This window comes from Chrysemys picta, chromosome 4 (assembly GCF_011386835.1).
Source record: "Chrysemys picta bellii isolate R12L10 chromosome 4, ASM1138683v2, whole genome shotgun sequence".
Lineage (NCBI taxonomy): Eukaryota > Metazoa > Chordata > Testudines > Emydidae > Chrysemys > Chrysemys picta.
This window is the reverse complement of record NC_088794.1, coordinates 78,378,079-78,397,626: the sequence shown is the minus strand read 5'-3', so window position 1 is coordinate 78,397,626 and position 19,548 is coordinate 78,378,079. Positions and strand designations below refer to the sequence as shown.

Genomic DNA, 19,548 nt, shown 5'->3' with positions numbered 1-19,548 from the left:
GTATTTGCACTTTTATTTTTAATATGAATGTGACTTTTCAAATTAAAATCTAGAAAACCACCAAGCTTTCTTTTTTTAAAACTAGAGACTTCTCAAAACACTGAAGCTAAGATTTACAGATACCTGGTATTTCTTATCAAGTATTTTAAATGCAATTTCCCAGTAAAGGTTAGGATATTTTGATTTTTTTTAAACCATGCAGAGATAACTATTTATTTTCCTATGATATCAAAAGCTTTTGGGTCCTGCTTCCTATAGTTGCATTTAGCATGGAATCTTCTATATCACATATTTACAGTTTTGTAGACCTTTTCCCTCACCTTTTAGAAAGCTTTTGAGTGCAGCATTGGTCTTTTGTATTTTAAAGAAAAGTGTATGTGCGTGTTGGCGGATGGAAGACAGTCATGGCATTTAGCAGTTTTTCTGCCCAAGCCTTTCTTCATCCTTCTATCTATCCAGATTTTTATAAGGTCACTAAGATACCACGGTGATGGGTGACCTTATAAAAAAAATCAGAGGAGTGCAGAAGGGCTGCATTTTGCAGGAAAAATGCTAAATGTCCTGGCTAGTGACTGCATAAAAGAAGTTTTCAGAGACAGAAAATGAGTCAAGTACAAAAACATTAGCATAAATATAGTGATTACATAAGCTCTTTATTTAAAGTAGAGGGAAAGATAAGAGAAACAAGGTCACAAAATTATATGTTTTGATGGCTTCTGTAAGAGTGCTGAAACACAGTGATATTCAAAAACAATTGACTAGAGGGAACATTCTCAGAGAAATTAGAGATCTAAATAAAGACATATTTAGATTATCTAGTACGCTGGGGTGTTGAGGACAGTGAATGATTGTTTCTATCTGTCTTGTGCTTTATCTACTCTACTTTCAACAGTTCCAAGCAATAGGTCTAACACCACTCCCCTCAAAAGATTATTTCACAGCCTGATAGATCTTACTCTTAAGAAAGTTTTCCTAATATTCAGCCTACATTTTTCTTTCTTTATTTCATCCATTTGCTCCTAGTTATTTTTATTCTCATCCTCCTTATATCACACTAAATAATTCCTCTCTCTTTTTGATGTTTATGCCCTTCCCTTTTGTATAAATGATAATGTTCCCTCTCAGTTGTCACTTGACCGTGCTAGATTTATTTAGCTCTTCCAATCTTTCCTCATAGGTCAGTACCTCCAGTTTCATGATCATTGCTGTAGCTCTTTTATTAATTCCTTCTGTTTGGTAATGAGGTACCCAGAAGTAATGCAATTTTCCAGGTGCAGCTACCTCAGACGCATGTAAAGAGACTATTGCTTTTCTACTCCATTATGTGATGCTGCTGGATTTGGCTACTATGGAACATGTATCTGAAATAGCTGATTCAGTATTTTCAGCTACCTCTTTCAACCTTCTTCAAATACAAGTGATACACCCCTCCATAGCCACATCAAAAGAGTTTTCATCTCAACCCCAGTGATGGCCGCTTCTTGTCATGGATGGGGGCAGGGTGTGCAGTGAGTAGCTGGCACTGTTGTTGTCCAGGATGGTATTTGCTCTGTGAAAGAGAACTTTAATCCCAGCATCTTTCACCCATATAAATGTCTGAGTTTGGGGGGAAAGTTCTATTTTTGCCAAAAACCCTTTAAACGTTATCCTAAAGGGTCCATTCTCCCCTCAGCATGATTCCCATGAGCACTTATGGGAGTAGTAGATCTGCATCAAGGATGGATATTGTATTCTACAGCTAAAGGTATATATATGAAATAGGAAGTAACAATAATATGCAACAATATAATAATAATAATTAGCATTTCTATAGGCTCTACTGTCTGAGGATCCCAAAGTGTTTTACAGATGTTAACTAATTAAGCCTATAACTCCTATGAAGTAGGTAAGAATTGTTATTTCCATTTTAAAGATAGGGAACTGAGGCACAGCGAGGTTAAAGCCTATATTTTCAAAAGTGTCGTCTAAATTTGTGTTCCTTGGTTTGTAGACACCTTCAAGGCCTGAATTTCAAAAGTGCTGAGCACATATTACTCTTATGGAAATCAGTGGGAGCTCAGCACAACTTAAATGCAGGTCTCTAAGCTTCCAAGAGTGGACACACAAAACCCAAGGCCCCCAAAATTAGAGGCCCCTTTTGAAAATTTGACTCTAAATGACTTACTCCAAAGAATCAGGAATTCTGTGGAAGAGCCTTGAATATAATCCAGATCTCCTGGCTCTCAGACACCACAAGACCATTCTTTCTATTATAAGCACAAAGTCAGGAATAAATATATTAACTATTACAAGCCCCCTCAATAATACTTTGTAGACAATAAGCAGTAACCTGAAAATTCAGATGCAGAAGTGTATTAATTTGAGAATATCTGTCGTAGGTTGCTTCATTATTTACATTCAGAAGTGCTCATAATATGCTAGATGCTTTCCAAACAGGAAAGCAGACACAGCCCCTGCCCCCAGGAACTCATAATCTAGCTATTACCTATTCAGTTTGTTGTAGAAGGAAGGAAAACTATTATGACTCTCTTAATATTTTGCATAATAGTAAGAGAGGAGACAAATTTAATAATAGTTGTGTTAAATGTATGGGTCTTGCCTGCATGTCATCCTGCAGATATAGGTTTCACTATAGCTTCTTCAGTTGTATACACAGACATTGAGTAACATATTGTCTATTGGTCATTTTGAGTACTATCTGCATAATATAGATATGACTCAAATTTCAGTTTGCCAGTGTGTACAGTACTTAAGCAATAACAATGACACCAGGTCAGGCCTTTCATGGTAGCTAATGACTGACTACAGCCCTTGAGGAACCTTAACCCAGCTGGTTACTAACTATGAAGAATGGCCAACCTAGAGGTCATTATTGCTATTATAAACTATGACAATATAGCAACGTAAAGGGGGAAAGAAAACCCTGTTTTCAGTCTACTGTGTCAATGTTTTTATCTGCTGCTGGTGGTACAGTTGCATTGTCTATATACTTTTTAGAGAAAGACAAAGTAACCATGTAGAAAATGGGATTTTATGCTCCAGGCTGCATTACATTTATAATGAGGTGAAGTAGTATTATTGCATGAAGTCCCAGGTGAAAGGTACAATAGCAACAGAAGTCCCTTAATTGTTCCATTGATTTTATACCTGGCCTAAAGAAACCACAGTAGAAGCTGGTGGTGACCAGCGAGTAAGTCACCGTTGTCACAAAAAGCTTTTAATACCCCCTGTTTCTGCACAGCAAACAAGCTTTTGTGAACAAGTTTTCCCTTATTGTAGAAAAAAGGTGTTCAATTTATTGATTATTAACATAGGGTAACATTATTTTTATCTTTTAATTGGATTATTTTTTGGCCCGGAATCAGGAGATTTAAGGTCTATTCCTGGCTCTGCCACAGACATCCTGTTGGCCCTTAGTCATGTCACTTCACATCTCTGTGCCTCAGCTTCTTCATCTGAAAGATGGAGCAGTAATATTTGTTTGCCTCCGGGTGTTATATAGCAAAACCTACTCTTGCATTTTCTGTTTAAGACTATGGAGAACTAAGCTTTTGGCAGAGCAACTCTGAGTATCTTAAGTGTTTCATCTCTCCTATATCAATCCGGGTATGAACCTGTGTACTCCACAGAATCTTCACTGATGTGAATGCTGATTCTATTAGATCTATTATCTGCCTTCAAGCCCTAATGGGAGTAGATGAGGATGACTTTCGGTGGCTTCATTCCTTTCTCTGGTGATTTGGGGCTGGGAATATTTAGTGTTGTTTGCTTTTAATTATGTTCTGTTATGTTAATTTGAGTTAATATGGGGTCCCCACTTGCTCCCTTTGGAGTCACTGGGAGTATTTGAATTGTCTTTTATAAGAACAGGATTAGGAATGATGTCTAGTAGTTTTGGTGTGGGCAGAATGTGTATCATCCTCTTATGGTGTCTTATTTAATTTATCTATTAAATATTTTAGCATTCCTGACCTGATCCAAAGTACATTGAAAGTGCCCATCTGCCATGGGGATAGATATATATATCATATGTATAATAATTATATAAAAAAATAAGGCACATTCTTTTAACAGTCAGGGTAATTAACCATTGGCACAAATTACCAAGGCTTGTGGTGGATTCCATATCTCTTGAAGCCTTTAACTCTAGGATGGATGTCTTTCTGAAACATGTGCCCTAGCTGCAGAAGTTATTGACTTGATGTGGATATGAATGAGTGAGATTCTATAGCCTGTATTATGTAGGAGATCAGGCTAGATGATCACAATGGTCCTTTCTGGCCCAAAATTGTATGAATCCATCTAATTTGCATCCATCATTTTCAAAGCACTTTACAAAGGAAGGTAAATATCATTAGGCCCATTTTTTAAAAGTACAGATGGAGACAGGAAGAATGTACTGATTTCCCCAAGGATAGAGGCAGAGCTGAGAATAGAATCCAGATCCCCTGGCCTCCAGTCTAATCTGTTGGACTGCCCAGCCTGCCTGCCATGGTGATAGATATAATATCTATTGTATTAGTCTCGGGCCCTTCTGTAATTTAAATCACATCTCTTCTTGCCACGGTGGTTGCAAAAAGTGGCTCATTGTTTGATCCTGCAGGGTTTAGCAGGAGGTGAAGGTGCTCAGCACCTCACAGGATTAATCCCTGAGTCAGCCCAGTTATTAAGGGCCCAATTCTACAACATGCTGAAGGCCCTTCAGTCCCACTGAAGCCAGTGGAAGTTTGCTGAGCACTTTCCAGTGTTAGTGGATATCATAGCTTGCTTAACACACGTCAGCATATATAATGTCATTTGAATAACATGGCACGGGGACTTTTTCTGGGATTTTTTTTTCCATTTGCCATGCTCAGAACTTTAGCCCTTTCCTCATTTAACAACAACTTTCTATGGCCCATGGTTGATGTAGCCAGTAATAATAATAATAATTAATAATTCACAATGCCAGAAGAGAATAGAGTTGTGATCTTTTTAATAAAAATAAATAAATAAAAGTTACTTGGTTCCCTGGCCATTTTGTCAAAAAATAAAACCAAAGTTCAGAGCAGCTGGTGATTGAGACAATGTAGCAGTAATAAAAAAAACTTAATTTTTCAACTGGCTTTGTCATCCCTTTGTCATTATTTTAATATTCTTTGTTTTGATTTGTGCATTCCTACAGTCTGTGCAATGCTGCTATGCCAGCGATACACAGGATGCACTTTTCAAAAATAAGAGTATCCCTGGAGCCTAGGGGCATTGTACTGCCCTTTTGTTCTATACAACCCATTCCAGAACTACTCTCAGAATGACACCCTCTGCTGTATGTCACCTTATTGCTTTATTATTAGCCTATATAAAGGTCAGATGGGCTTGACTCAGACACACACAAAAAACAATACTGTACACAGTTGCTTCCCTTTATTGTCTGTCTCTGGAAGCCTTTGTGTATGTTTGGTCTGCAAAGAGTATTTTTGATATTGTGTGGAAATTGGAGAACTGTTCACAATTCCCATTCTGGTAATCAATGAGATGTAAAATTGCAGCAGTTCTGTGCTGCCTAGAGCCCATCCTGACAAACCTCATTTGGTTTGTCAGAATGCATAAAGCACTGTAAGTCCATAGCATTAGCTCTATTTCTCTCTTATGTGACTGAGCGGAGAAATAAACCAGTTCTTAAGGAGACATTTTTTGTTTGCTTAAATAACCCGGCCATAGCTGCACCACAGTACTGTAAATCAATGATATCCTTGTATGTTGGAATCTATATAGAAACCCAGTATCTCTCTTCATCCACACGTGATGCTGGTATTTGGTGAGCATAGCTCAGTAGCTATTACATATGTTATGTGGATTACTTCATTCACAAGTGTGCCAAGTGTACCAGAGCCATTGGTGGTGGCCATCCATAGCATTTTATATATTGTAACATATCCATGGCTACTTAGTAAAAATACATTTATCACTATTATGCATTCTCTGACCACTTGGAACTTCATAGAGAAACATGGGATAGAATTTGAGGTGCAAGTCGTGTTCTCGTCCATCCTCCCTGTTGAAGGAAAAGGCCCAGGTAGGGACCATCGAATTTTGGAAGTAAATGTGTAATTACGCAGGTGGTGTCGGAGAGAGGGCTTTGGATTCTTCGACCATTCTTGTTCCAGGAAGAAGGACTGCTAAGAAGAGATAGAATCCACCTAATGAAGAGAGGGAAGGACATCTTCACAGGCAGGCTTGCTAACCTAGTGAGGAGGGCTTTAAACTAGGTTCACCAGGAGATGGTGACCTAAGCCTGGAGGTAAGTGGGGAAGAGGGATACCAGGAGGAAACACAAGGAGGAGGGTGCAGTGACCGTGAGATGGTTCAGGATCCTGACAAAAGGAAGAAAGGAGAGCAGCAGAATATGGACCCTGGACTTCAGAAAAGCAGACTTTGACTCCCTCAGGGAATTAATGGGCAGGATCCCCTGAGAGGCTAATATAAGGGGGAAAGGAGTCCAGGAGAGCTGGCTGTATTTCAAAGAAGCCTTATTGAGAGCGCAGGAGCAAACCATCCCGATGTGCAGAAAGAATAGTAAATATGGCAGGCAACCAGCTTGCCTTAACAGAGAAATCTTCGGTGTGTTTAAGCACCAAAAGGAAGTTTACAAGAAGAGGAAACTCGGACAAATGACTAGGGAGGAGTATAAAAATATCATTTAAGAATGTAATCAGGAAGGCCAAACCACAATTGGAGTTGCAGCTAGCAAGGGATGTGAAGGGTAACAAGAAGGATTTCTACAGGTATATTAGCAACAAGAAGAAGGTCAGGGAAAGTGTGGTACCCTTACTGAATGGGGGAGGCAACTTAGTAACAGATGATGTGGAAAAGCTGAAGTACTCAATGCTTTCTTTGCCTCAATCTTCACAGACAAGGCCAGCTCCCAGACTGCTGCACTGGGCAGCACAGTAAGGGGAGGAGGTGAGCAGCCTTCAGTGATGAAAGAACAGGTTAAGGACTATTTAGAAAAGCTGCACATGCACAAGTCCATGGGTCCAAGGGTGCCGAGGGACTTGGTTGATGTGATTGCAGAGCCATTGGCCATTATCTTTGAAAACTCGCGGCAATCAGGGGAGGTCCCGGAGGATTGGAAAAAGGCAAATATAGTGCCCATCTTTAAAAAAGGGAAGAAGGAGAATCTGGGGAACTACAAACCAGTCAGCCTCATCTCAGTCCCTGGAAAAATCATGGAGCATGTCCTCAAGGAATCCATTTTGAAGCACTTGGAGGAGAGGAAGGTGATCAGTAACAGTCAACATGGATTCACCAAGGGCAAGTCATGCCTGACTAACCTGATTGCCTTCTATGATGAGATAACTGGCTCTGTGGATATGGGAAAACCATGGACATGATCTAGCTTGACTATAACAAAACTTTTGATATGGTGTCCCACAGCGTTCTTGCCGGCAAGTGAAAAAAAGTATGGATTGGATGAATGCACTGTAAGGTGGATAGAAAGCTGGCTAAATCGTCAGGCTCAACGGGGAGTGATCAAGGGCTGGATGTCTAGTTGGCAGTTGATATCAAGTGTAGTGCCACAGGGGTCTTTCCTGGGGCCAGTTTTATTCAGATCTTCATTAATGATGTGGATGATGGGATGGATTGCACCCTCAGCAAGTTTGCAGATGACACTAAGCTGTGGGAAGAGGTAGATATGCTGGAGGGTAGGGATAGGTTCTAGAGTGACCTAGACAAATTGGAGGATAGGGCTAAAAGAAAGCTGATGAGGTTCAACAAGGACATACACACTAGTCAGTGCCGTATAATTTATAAAACAGCCTATATTAGGAGGTAGAGGGGGGAAACACTCCTTGGAGATCTTTATAAAATGAGTTTGCTAGGTCTCACTGAATGTGTGTAAAGAAAGAATGACAATCCTCACCTTTACAATTATTCTAGCATAGGCTAGGTCTGGTGTTCACAGATCTTCTTCTGCTGTTGCCCACTCTGTACTTGTTCTAGATTTATGTGAAGAACTTGTCTCCAGACTTGTCAATCCATTTCCTTTAACCAACAGACAATTTATTCTGTAATACATAAATGAGATACAGTATTGAGGAATCCAAGTGTTCATAAAACATGAGTCCAATTACCCCAATCCCCAGAGAAAACCCAAAACACATGAATCTGGGCTTAAAAATAATGACATTTAAAAATAAATAAATACATTGTTGGTTCTTTTAATTGGCCTTCTGGTTTATGAACCTTTAGAGTGTGTTAGAGTGCTCTAATAAATTTGTTAGTCTCTAAGGTGCCACAAGTACTCCTGTTCTTTTTGAGGATACAGACTAACACGGCTGCTACCCTGAAACCTGTTGTTGTGAGACTCATGGTAAAATCATGAGCTTTCAGAATGCTTGAGATAATTTATAGATAATTGGATGTTTTATAGGTCACTTCCTGGTCACGTGTGGGATATGGTTAATACCATTACGGATAATGGGTATGAGCCTGGCAGGTACTGTTCTTTTATAACTCTTCTGCTGAGAGTTCCAGGCTCTCAGCCATTCCCAGAGTCAAGCCCAGTGTTTGTGGCAGGGAGAGTTTTTACAGGTTAAGAGTTGTCTTAACAGGAATCTCAATAATCAAAACTACACTTTAAACAAATACATGCTAGTTACATCATAGTTCAGGTTTATGTCTGCATTTCCACTTCTAAACTGCTGCTGTTAGCATCATTTGGGATTCTTCTTTTATAATTACTTAGTCATGATTAATATCTGTTGCAAGCTGAAATTTGGCACCATGTTGCAAGGTTTCAGCCAAAGAATTATTATTTTTGTAGAGAATTTGAAGAGAAAAAAATTGTTATTGAATTTATAGGCGTGTCTTTAAACAAAAAATGCTGAAAAGGTTTCAGGTACTTTTTTAAAAATGCACTGATACCTTAAAAATGGCTCTTGTGCTGAAATATTACTACTGATTACTAGGTTCCTACCAAATTCACCATCCATTCTGGTCAATTTCATGGCCAGAGGGTTTTAAAATTGGTCAATTTCATGATTTCAAATATTTATATATGAAATTTCATGGTGTTGTAACCCTCGGGGTCCTGACCCAAAATGGGATCATGGGGAGGGGGTTGCAAAGTTGTTGTAGGGATTGCCATCCTCACTTCTGTGCTCCCTTCAGAGCTGGGTTCTGAGTGCATCACCCTCCCAGCTTCCTGAAGTTAGAGGAGGTTCCTGGAGGTGGAGATGGGTAGGACCTCCCCCATGCTGCTGGGAGCACCCCATCTGGGGATTCCTAGCTGCTAATCCATGCTAGGGACAGATTAAGGCAGTCACGCCCTGCCAATTTGCCTTCCCCCCCCCCAGAAAAAATGGGTGTCCCAGCCCCTGAAGAAGCACCAGGGAAAAAAGCCCCTACCAGGTTACCCTGAGCCCCAGCAGGAGCCACAGGGGAAGAAGCCTCGAACCCTGGTAGCCCCAACCCCAGCTGGAGTGGCAGGGGGACGGAAGCCCTGAACCCAGGCTGCCCTGGCTGCAGCAGAAGAGGAAGCCCCCAATTCTGGGCTGCCCTGAGCTCGGCACCTAGAGCTGCAGCAGGAGTGTGTGTGTGTGCCACCCTCATTTCTGTGCTGCCTCTGGAGGTGGGTCTGATCACCCTACCAAGAGCAGCCATGCAGGAGAAGGACAACTCCTGTCCCTCCCAAGCACAGCTAGGAGCTCCAGGGCTCCCAGCAGCGGGGGAGATCAGATTTCACGGGGGAGGGCTGATTTCACAGTCCGTAACACGTTTTTCATGGCCATGAAATTGGTAGGGCTCTAGCCATTACTCCTTAATTTGGATGAGTGTTTTGGAAAAAATTCCAATGTTTCCAGTTGTTTGAAGCAGCAACTTTATTGGTAAACAATATATACAACTTAGTTTAGTTTCTGTTACACTGTTTTAAAACTGGAGCAACTCCATTGACTACACCATATTTATGCAATTGAAAGTGAGAGCAGAATCTGGCCCAGTTTTCTTTCATTTTGTCCTGTGCCTTGTTTCCTAATTTTCTGGAGTATTTGAACCTCTTTTCCTTGCAGATGCTAGACTAGTCTAAGTGGTTCCAAGCCTACTGGTTTCACAACAGAGCTAGAAAAACTTGCTTCCACAGTCCTTTGCTTGGGCAGGCCCTGAACTTCATCCACAATGAATCACTCTGTTGTTTCCTCTTGGGGCAAAGGCAACTCCCAGGAAACTTTATACTTAAAAGAGCAGGTAAGAATTAGGTTATATGCTTTATCATTATCTCTATTGTCATTTATATAGCACTTATTACAGGTGCGTCTTTACCAGGATGTAAAATGCAGGAAAGTCTGCATGAGTCAATGAGATCTTCATCCTCCTCTAGGTGTGATGAGGCCCCCTACTAAGAACAAGAAGTCAGTTTTCTGTTCCACACCAGGTTTAATCTTACACTGTAATTTTTGAGAACCATTGAGTTTTCTTCTGATGTGGTTCTTCAAAGAATGCTATGGCAGAGTTGGGACGCATCTGGGCCCCTTTAAGATGGTGTTCTGGTGAAGAGGTTATTTCTTTTGTTCTCTTTAGACTATGTATGGGTACTGATGAGTATGCTTTCTCGAAGGCTCATAGCTACCTTGGAAGGTTCTGAAAGTAATGAAATTTAGGAAGTAGTGTTATTATTTAACACTGGTATGTAGCTCTTTATTTGCTCTGTAAAGCATTATGCACACCGAAAGACAAGGAGTGCTATCTTTGCTTATTGAAATTAGTGGGAGTTTTGCCATCTTTGTGCCACTTTTTGTTGGTTTATTTAATCAATATTCAAACAACTCATTTATGAGCATACAAATACATGTTGGGGAGACTTCACCCATGAATGTGATTATGTGAGTTCATGCACAGTTAGGGATGTTCACAATGCAATTGATAATATTATTCACATCAAAAGTGTCAGTGTGACAAAAACAAAGCAAATGTGAAGTCTGCTACCAGTGTCTCTTTGCCCCTCAGTAAGGGAACACAGCCGATTTTAAATCTGACATCCATGTACACAGCCAAAGTACTCTTTCTTGAGGACAGGAATATATTTGAAATGTCTAAAGTTTCCTAGGCCTGCAATCTCTCTCTTTCCCTCTACCAAAGGGATTCAAAGCCCCAGTGACTTATCTTGGTGTGCCTCTGATCTGCAAAGCATAGTTCATCCACTTAGGGAACAGAAATGGTACCATGTGATTTATGTGACCAATCACACACAATAAATACTAATGGACTCATGAAGTGCCATTATTTATTTATTTAATAATAAAATAATAATAATAATAAATGTTTTGGAAAAATAGTTATTACAACTAAGAAATCAAATAAGAAAATTGGCAATTGTTGCATGAACAGTTAGCAGACAGGATAAAGGGCTAATTTCAGTGAATAAACAGTTTATGATTACTTTGCTCTACTCTAGTGGAGCAAAATGAAGCAGTAGTGTGTTCAAATACTTCTGAGAAATAATCTTTCGATCTAGAGTGTCTAGACGATTTTAATGGTGGGAGTGCATAACATGCTCTGGCTCTGGCTCTTTTTTTCTGTTGAAACCTATCCCAGCCTTTGTATAAAATATTTTGCAGCATTTACCTGAAACTCAAACTCCTTTGACTTCAATTCAGAATATTGCAGAGAAACTTAGTTATACACCTCCTCCTGCTTCCACTGAAGTCTCCACCTCTTTTCATATAAACCAATTATTTAAATTATTAATGACATGTTACTGATGCCCTTATTGCTGCTCTTGCTTGGCAGATTTGGTTTTTAACTTAAAACTGCTTATTAGAAAAAAAAAGTTAACTGGCTCTGTTTTTTTTTTAATTATTATTATTATTGGACCAACTTCTGTTGATGGGAGAGACAAGCTTTCAAGCTTACACAGAGTTATTCTTCAGCTCTGTGAAAGCTCGAAAGCTTGTCTCTCTCACCAACAGAAGTTGGACCAATAAAAGATATTACCTCACCCACCTTGTCTCTCTAATATCCTGGGACCAACACAGCTACAACAATACTGCATTTATCCAATTTGACGGATGACAGAAACCGAGTTAGAAATTTTTAACTTTTTAAACATGACAATTAGTTTATACCCTTTCACGATCTATGAACTGAACATTGTGCATATTAACCCAAAGGGGTTGATTTTCAGATTGGTTATGATATGTTGGCAATGTGGTAAACTGCCAGAAAGGTTGAAAATGAGACTTCAGTTCCATTAGACCCAATTCAGATTTTTATTGAGACCCAACAGCTGTGCAATTTAATACTCAAGGTTAATATTATTAAATGGAATCTAGCACTTAATTAAAATAATAATTATTATTAAAACTAATTTATATTGCAGCATAAATTTGCGTAGTGCTTTACAAACACAGAATAAGACATACGCCCTTCATGAATATTGAAAAATTGCATAATGTCTTAAAAGCAAAATGTGTTTCTGTTATGTTCTAAGATAATCATTTAATCAATTCAGAGGGAATTGCGCTGAAGAGTTAGTGTGTGCTTTATAATGAAATGTATAGTTGTGCAGTTGCACCCCTTCCCTCTGTTGGATAGAATCAGTACTGCTCAACTGTAGTCATAAACCCTATACAGCTAATAACTAATGGAGATCCTTATTTACTTTTGGAACACAACAATCTGAGTTCTACCCCGTCCCCACTGTGAATTTCTGAGAGGCCAGAGTGTGCAGTATAATGATTATCGTGAAGTTATTAGATGGCCAAATTCTTTGTTAAGTACATCTAAATTAAACACGAAGTCATTGGGTTGAAGCTGTGTTATTCATTAATAAGTAGGGTTGCGCTAGCTAATTCTAGTTAGCAAAAACATGGATGTCTAGCTATTTGTCTACAGAATGTAAGGATGACTGCTATTTGTTATTTCTATTTTGTTTTAAGATTGTCATTTTTATGTCATCTATGAAATGCAAGGGGGTTTCCTCCTTCCTGAAGTTATAGGCACACCTATAAAAATAATCCATAGACATGGGCATATAATACAGAAGAAAACATGTTCTTCATATCTTCATGAAGGAGGACTGGCATTTTGTAACTACAGAAGTATCTTCCTAAGGATTTGCTCTCACTAAGCATTCCCTTCTGGGTATGTCTACACTACCCACTGGATCGGCGGGCAGCGATCGATCCAGCAGGGATCGATTTATCGTGTCTAGTCTAGACACGATAAATCAATCCCTGAGTGCTCTCCTGGCAACTCCTATACTCCACCGCCACGAGAGGCGCAGGTGGAGTCGACCGGGGAGCGGCAGCAGTCAACTCACCGCAGTGAAGACACCGTGGTGAGTGTACGTCGACTTCAGCTACGTTATTCACATAGCTGAAGTTGCATAACGTAGATCGATTCCCCCCACGCCCTCCCATGTAGACCAGACCTCTGAGTGTGACGAAAACACTTGTCTTTCAGTGTGCATAATGCTCTAGTGCTTCTCATGTATCGGCCTGGGAGAGTATGGGGCAGAGGATGGAATAGACAATCTGGTAGGTCTTTCTCATCTCTGATTTCTCTGAAACTCCTTGATATTGTTACTAGCACTAGCTAGATTAAACCTAATTTGGATATGTCTACACATGCTGTAGTCATACCTTTGATTGCAATATACGAAATTAGGTCGAATTTATAGAAGCCGGTTTTATAGAAATCGGTTGTATACAGCCGATTGTGTGTGTCCCCACATAAAATGCTCTAAGTGCTCTAGTCAGCGGATCGCGCCCACAGTACCAAGGCTAGCGTCGACTTCCAGAGCATTGCACTATGGGTAGCTATCCCACAGTTCCCGCAGTCTCCGCCGCCCATTGGAATTCTGGGTTGAGATCCCAATGCCTGAATGATGCAAAACAGTGTCGCGGGGGGTTCTGGGTACATGTCGTCAGTCCCCTCCCCCTCCGTCAGAGCACTGGCAGACAATAGATTTGCGCCTTTTTACCTGGGTTACCTGTGCAGACAACATACCACGGCAAGCATGGAGCCCGCTCAGATCAGCTCACTGTCACCATATGTCATCTGGGTGCCGGCAGACGTGGTACTGCATTGCTACACAGCAGCAGCAGCTAACTGCCTTTTGGCGGTAGACGGTGCAGCATGACTGGTAGCCGTGGGGCTGGCAGCCGTAGGGCTGCATTGCACCAGCCCCTTGCCTTTTGGTAGAAGATGGTATATTACGATTGGTATCCGTCGTCATCGTACTGCAGTGGCTGTCAATCATGGGCACCTGGGCAGACATGCAACTGTCTCGCTGATGATGGCTATCAGTTGTAGTATGCTATTTTCTGCCAATTGCCCAGTATTTTCTGCTAAGCACCCAGAAGAGGCCGAGGGCGATCTGGGTGCTGGCAGATGTGGGGCTGACAGACGTGGGGCTGCATTGCTACACAGCAGCAGCCCCTTGCCTTTTGGCAGAAGATGGTATATTACGACTGGTATCCGTCATCGTTGTACTGCAGTGGCTATCAGTCATGCTGCACCGTCGGCTGCCAGTTTAAGATGTAAAAAATAGATTTGTTCTGTATTCATTTGCTTCCCCTCCCTCCGTGAAATCAACGGCCTGCTAAACCCAGGGTTTTGAGTTTAATCTTTGGGGGGGGGCATTCTGTGTGACAGTTGTTTGTGTTTCTCCCTGATGCACAGCCACCTTTCTTGATTTTAATTCCCTGTACCTGTATGCCATGTCGTCACTCGGCGCTCCTTCCCTCCCTCCCTCCTTCTCCTGGTCCGTCAGATACTAGTTTCGTGCCTTTTTTCAGACCAGGCGCCATAGCTAGCACTGGGATCATGGAGCCCGCTCAGATCACCGCTGCAATTATGAGCACTATGAACACCATGCACATTGTCCTGGAGTATATGCAGAGCCAGGACATGCCAAAGCAAAACCCGGACCAGCCGAGGAGGCGATTGCAGCGCGGCGACGAGAGTGATGAGGAAATTGACATGGACATAGACCTCTCACAAGGCACAGGCCCCAGCAATGTGGAAATCATGGTGTTACTGGGGCAGGTTCATGCCGTGGAATGCCAATTCTGGGCACGGGAAACAAGCACAGACTGGTGGGACCGCATCGTGCTGCAGGTGTGGGACGATTCCCAGTGGCTGCGAAACTTTCGCATGCGTAAGGGCACTTTCATGGAACTTTGTGACTTGCTTTCCCCTGCCCTGAAGCGCCAGAATACCAGGATGAGAGCAGCCCTCACAGTTGAGAAGCGAGTGGCGATAGCCCTGTGGAAGCTTGAACGCCAGTTGGGAATCAATTTGGAGTGGGCAAATCTACTGTGGGGGCTGCTGTGATCCAAGTTGCCAGGGCAATGAAAGACTTGGTGATATCAAGGGTAGTGACTCTGGGAAACGTGCAGGCCATAGTGGATGGCTTTGCTGCAATGGGATTCCCAAACTGTGGTGGGGCCATAGATGGAACCCATATCCCTATCTTGGCACCAGAGCACCAAGCCACCGAGTACATAAACCGCAAGGGGTACTTTTCAATGCTGCTGCAAGCCCTGGTGGATCACAAGGGACGTTTCACCAACATCAACGTGGGATGGCCGGGAAAGGTACATGATGCTCGTGTCTTCAGGCACTCTGCTCTGTTTCGAAATCTGGAGGACGGGACTTTCTTCCCGGACCAGAAAGTAACCGTTGGGGATGTTGAAATGCCTATCGTGATCCTTGAGGACCCAGCCTACCCCTTAATGCCATGGCTCATGAAGCCGTACACAGGCAGCCTGGACAGGAGTCAGGACCTGTTCAACTACAGGCTGAGCAAGTGCCGAATGGTGGTGGAATGTGCATTTGGACGTTTAAAAGCACGCTGGCGCAGCTTACTGACTCGCTCAAACCTCAGCGAAAAGAATATCCCCATTGTTATTGCTGCTTGCTGTGCACTCCACAATATCTGTGAGAGTAAGGGGGAGACATTTATGATGGGGTGGGAGGTTGAGGCAAATCGCCTGGACACTGATTACGCGCAGCCAGACACCAGGGCGGTTAGAGGAGCACTGCAGGGCGCGGTGCGCATCAGAGAAGCTTTGAAAGCAAGTTTTGTGACTGGCCAGGCTACGGTGTGAAACTTCTGTTTGTTTCTCCTTGATGAACCCTCCGCCCCCCCCACCACCCGGTTCACTCTACTTCCCTGTAAACCAACCACCCCACCCTCCCCTCCCCACTTCGAGCACCGCTTGCAGAGGCAATAAAGTCATTGTTACTTCACATTCATGCATTCTTTATTAATTCATCACACAACTAGAGGGATAATTGCAAAGGTAGCCCGGGATGGGTGGGGGAGGAGGGAAGGAAAAGGACACACTACAGTTTAAAACTTTAACTCTTATTGAAGGCCAGCCTTCTGATGCTCGGGCAATCATCTGGGGTGGAGTGACTGGGTGGCCGGAGGCCCCCCCCCACCGTGTTCTTGGGCGTCTGGGTGAGGAGGCTATGGAACTTGGGGAGGAGGGCTGTTGGTTACACAGGGGCTGTAGCAGCGGTCTCTGCTCCTGCTGCCTTTCCTGCAGCTCAACCATATGCTGGAGCATATCAGTTTGATGCTCCAGCAGCCGGAGCATCGACTCTTGCCTTCTGTCTGCAAGCTGACGCCACCTATCATCTTCAGCCCGCAACTTGCTCTGTTCATCCCGCGATTCAGCCCGCCATCTCTCCTCTCGTTCATATTGTGCTTTTCTGAAGTCTGACATTGACTGCCTCCACGCATTCTGCTGTGCTCTTTCAGCGTGGGAGGACATCTGGAGCTCCGTGAACATATCGTCCCGCATCCTCCATTTTCTCTTTCTAATCTTCACTAGCCTCTGTGAAGGAGAAACATTTGCAGCTGGTGGAGGAGAAGGAGAGGTGGTTAAAAAAGACACATTTTAGAGAACAATGGGTACACTCTTTCACGTTAAATTTTGCTGTTCACATTACATAGCACATGTGCTTTCGTTACAAGATCACATTTTTCCTCTTATAGTGAGGGCCTGCCGGTTTCGTGTGAGAGATCACTCATGCAGTGCCAGGCAACAGATTTTGGCTTGCAGGCAGCCATGGTAAGCCACAGTCTTTTGGCTTTTTTAACCTTCTTAACATGTGGGAATGGTTTCAAACAGCAGCGCCCTCATTTCCCATATCAAGCATGAATTGGGTTGGCCATTTAAAATGGGTTTGCAATGTAAAAGGAGGGGCTGTGGTTTCCAGGTTAACATGCAGCACAAACCCAACTAACCCCCCTCCCTCCCACACACCCAATTCTCTGGGATGATCACTTCACCCCTCCCCCCACCGCGTGGCTAACAGCGGGGAACATTTCTGTTCAGCAGAGCAGGAACAGGCACCTCTGAATGTCCCCTTAATAAAATCGCCCCATTTCAACCAGGTGACCGTGAATGATATCACTCTCCTGAGGATAACAAAGAGCGATAAGGAATGGATGTTGTCTGCATACCAGCAAACACCGGGACCGTACGCTACAATGCTTTGTTATGCAATGATTCCAGACTACGTGCTACTGGCCTGGTGTGGTAAAGTGTCCTACCACGGCGGACGGGATAAGGCAGCCCTCCCCAGAAACCTTTTGCAAAGGCTTTGGGAGTACATGAAGGAGAGCTTTCTGGAGATGTCCCTGGAGGATTTCCGCTCCATCCCCATACACATTAACAGACTTTCTAGTAGCTGTACTGGCCGCGATTGCCAGGGCAAATTAATCATTAATCATTAAACACGCTTGCTTTTAAACCATGTGTAATATTTACAAAGGTACACTCACCAGAGGTCCTCTGTGTGCCCTCAGGGTCTTGGATGAGTTCGGGGGTTACTGGTTCCAGGTCCAGGGTGACAAACATATCCTGGCTTTTGGGGAAACCGGTTTCTCCGCTTCCTTGCTGCTGTGAGCTATCTACATTACCTCCATCCTCATCTTCTTCGTACCCCGAACCCTCTTCCCTGTGTGTTTCTCCAGTGAGGGAGTCATAGCACACGGTTGGGGTAGTGGTGGCTGCACCCCCTAGACTGGCATGCAGCTCCACGTAGAAGCGGCAAGTTTGAGGCTCTGTCCCGGACCTTCCGTTTGCTTCTCTAGCTTTGTGGTAGGCTTGCCGTAGCTCCTTAATTTTCACGCAGCACTGCTGTGCGTCCCTGTTATGGCCTCTGTCCTTCATGGCCTTGGAGACCTTTTCTAATATTTTGCCATTTCTGTTACTGCTACGGAGTTCAGCTAGCACTGATTCATCTCCCCCTATGGCGAGCAGATCCCGTACCTCCCGTTTGGTCCATGCTGGAGCTCTTTTGCGATCCTGGGACTCCATCACGGTTACCTGTGCTGATGAGCTCTGCATGGTCACCTGTGCTCTCCACGCTGGGCAAACAGGAAATGAAATTCAAACGTTCGCGGGACTTTTCCTGTCTACCTGGTCAGTGCATCTGAGTGCTGTCCAGAGCGGTCACAATAAAGCACTGTGGGATAGCTCCCGGAGGCCAATACCGTCGAATTCCGTCCACACTACCCCAATTCCGACCCGCTAAGGCCGATTTTATCGCTAATCCCCTCGTCGGAGGTGGAGTAAAGAAACCGGTTTAAAGGGCCCTTTAAGTCGAAAGAAAAGGCTTCGTCGTGTGAACGTGTCCAGGCTTAATTCGATTTAACGCTGCTAAAGTCGACCTAAACTCGTAGTGTAGACCAGGCCTAAGTGTCTGGTAAGACTGAGCAACTTGACTACTCAAAACCTCATCTTCCTCATCTATAAAGTGAGGATAATGCTCCCTACCTACCGCAGATGGCTATGTGAGGTTTCATCAATCTAGGGCCTTGTCTGCACTACGAGAGTAGTTCGATTTTACTTGCATCGAATTTTTGGAATCGATATTGCAAAGTCGAATGTGTGTGTCCACACTAAGGACAGTAATTCGACTTTGTGAGTCCACACTAACGGTGAAAGCGTCGACATTCGAAGCGGTGCACTGTGGTCAGCTATCCCACAGTTCCCGCAGTCCCCTCTGCCCATTGGAATTCTGGGTGTAGCCGCAAAAGCCTTCTGGGTAACAAAATGTGTCCAGGGTGCTTTTGGGTAACTGTCGTCATCCGTCCATCACTCCCACCCTCCCTCCCTGAAAGCGCCGGCGGGAAATCAGTTCGCGCACTTTTCCAGTCATTGACAGCGCGGACGCCACAGCACTGCGAGCATGGAGCATGCTGCGACCATCGCTGCAGTCGTGGCTGCTCTCAACGCCTCGCAGCTTATCATACAGCTTTCCCTGAGGCAGATGCAGAAAAGTCAGGCGAGGAGGCTATGGCACCGCGGTGATTGCCTGAAGTCTGAGAGTAGCACAGACCTCTCAGAAAGCACGGGACCCAGCGCCGAGGACATCACGGTGGCAATGGGTCATGTTGATGCCGTGGAAAGGCAATTCTGGGCACGGGAAACAAGCATTGAGTGGTGGGACCGCATAGTGCTGCAGGTCTGGGATGAATCCCAGTGGCTGCGAAACTTTCGCATGAGGAAGGGAACTTTCCTGGAACTTTGTGAGTTGCTGTCC

The 19,548-nt window shown here is 43.4% G+C and overlaps 1 protein-coding gene across 8 annotated transcripts in view; it reads left to right on the top strand.

Moving 5' to 3' along the window:
* LRRC4C (leucine rich repeat containing 4C) overlaps positions 1-19,548 on the top strand; it is a 930,888-nt gene that overhangs the window by 813,771 nt on the left and 97,569 nt on the right. For 5 of the 8 annotated variants that reach the window (XM_065592780.1, XM_065592781.1, XM_065592782.1 and 2 more), the window contains one exon: positions 10,053-10,227. The exons of the other annotated variants lie outside the window; for them this stretch is intronic. The gene's annotated coding sequence lies outside the window, so the exon portion shown is untranslated. The remainder of the gene's footprint in view (positions 1-10,052; positions 10,228-19,548) is intronic. 8 annotated transcript variants of the gene reach the window in all.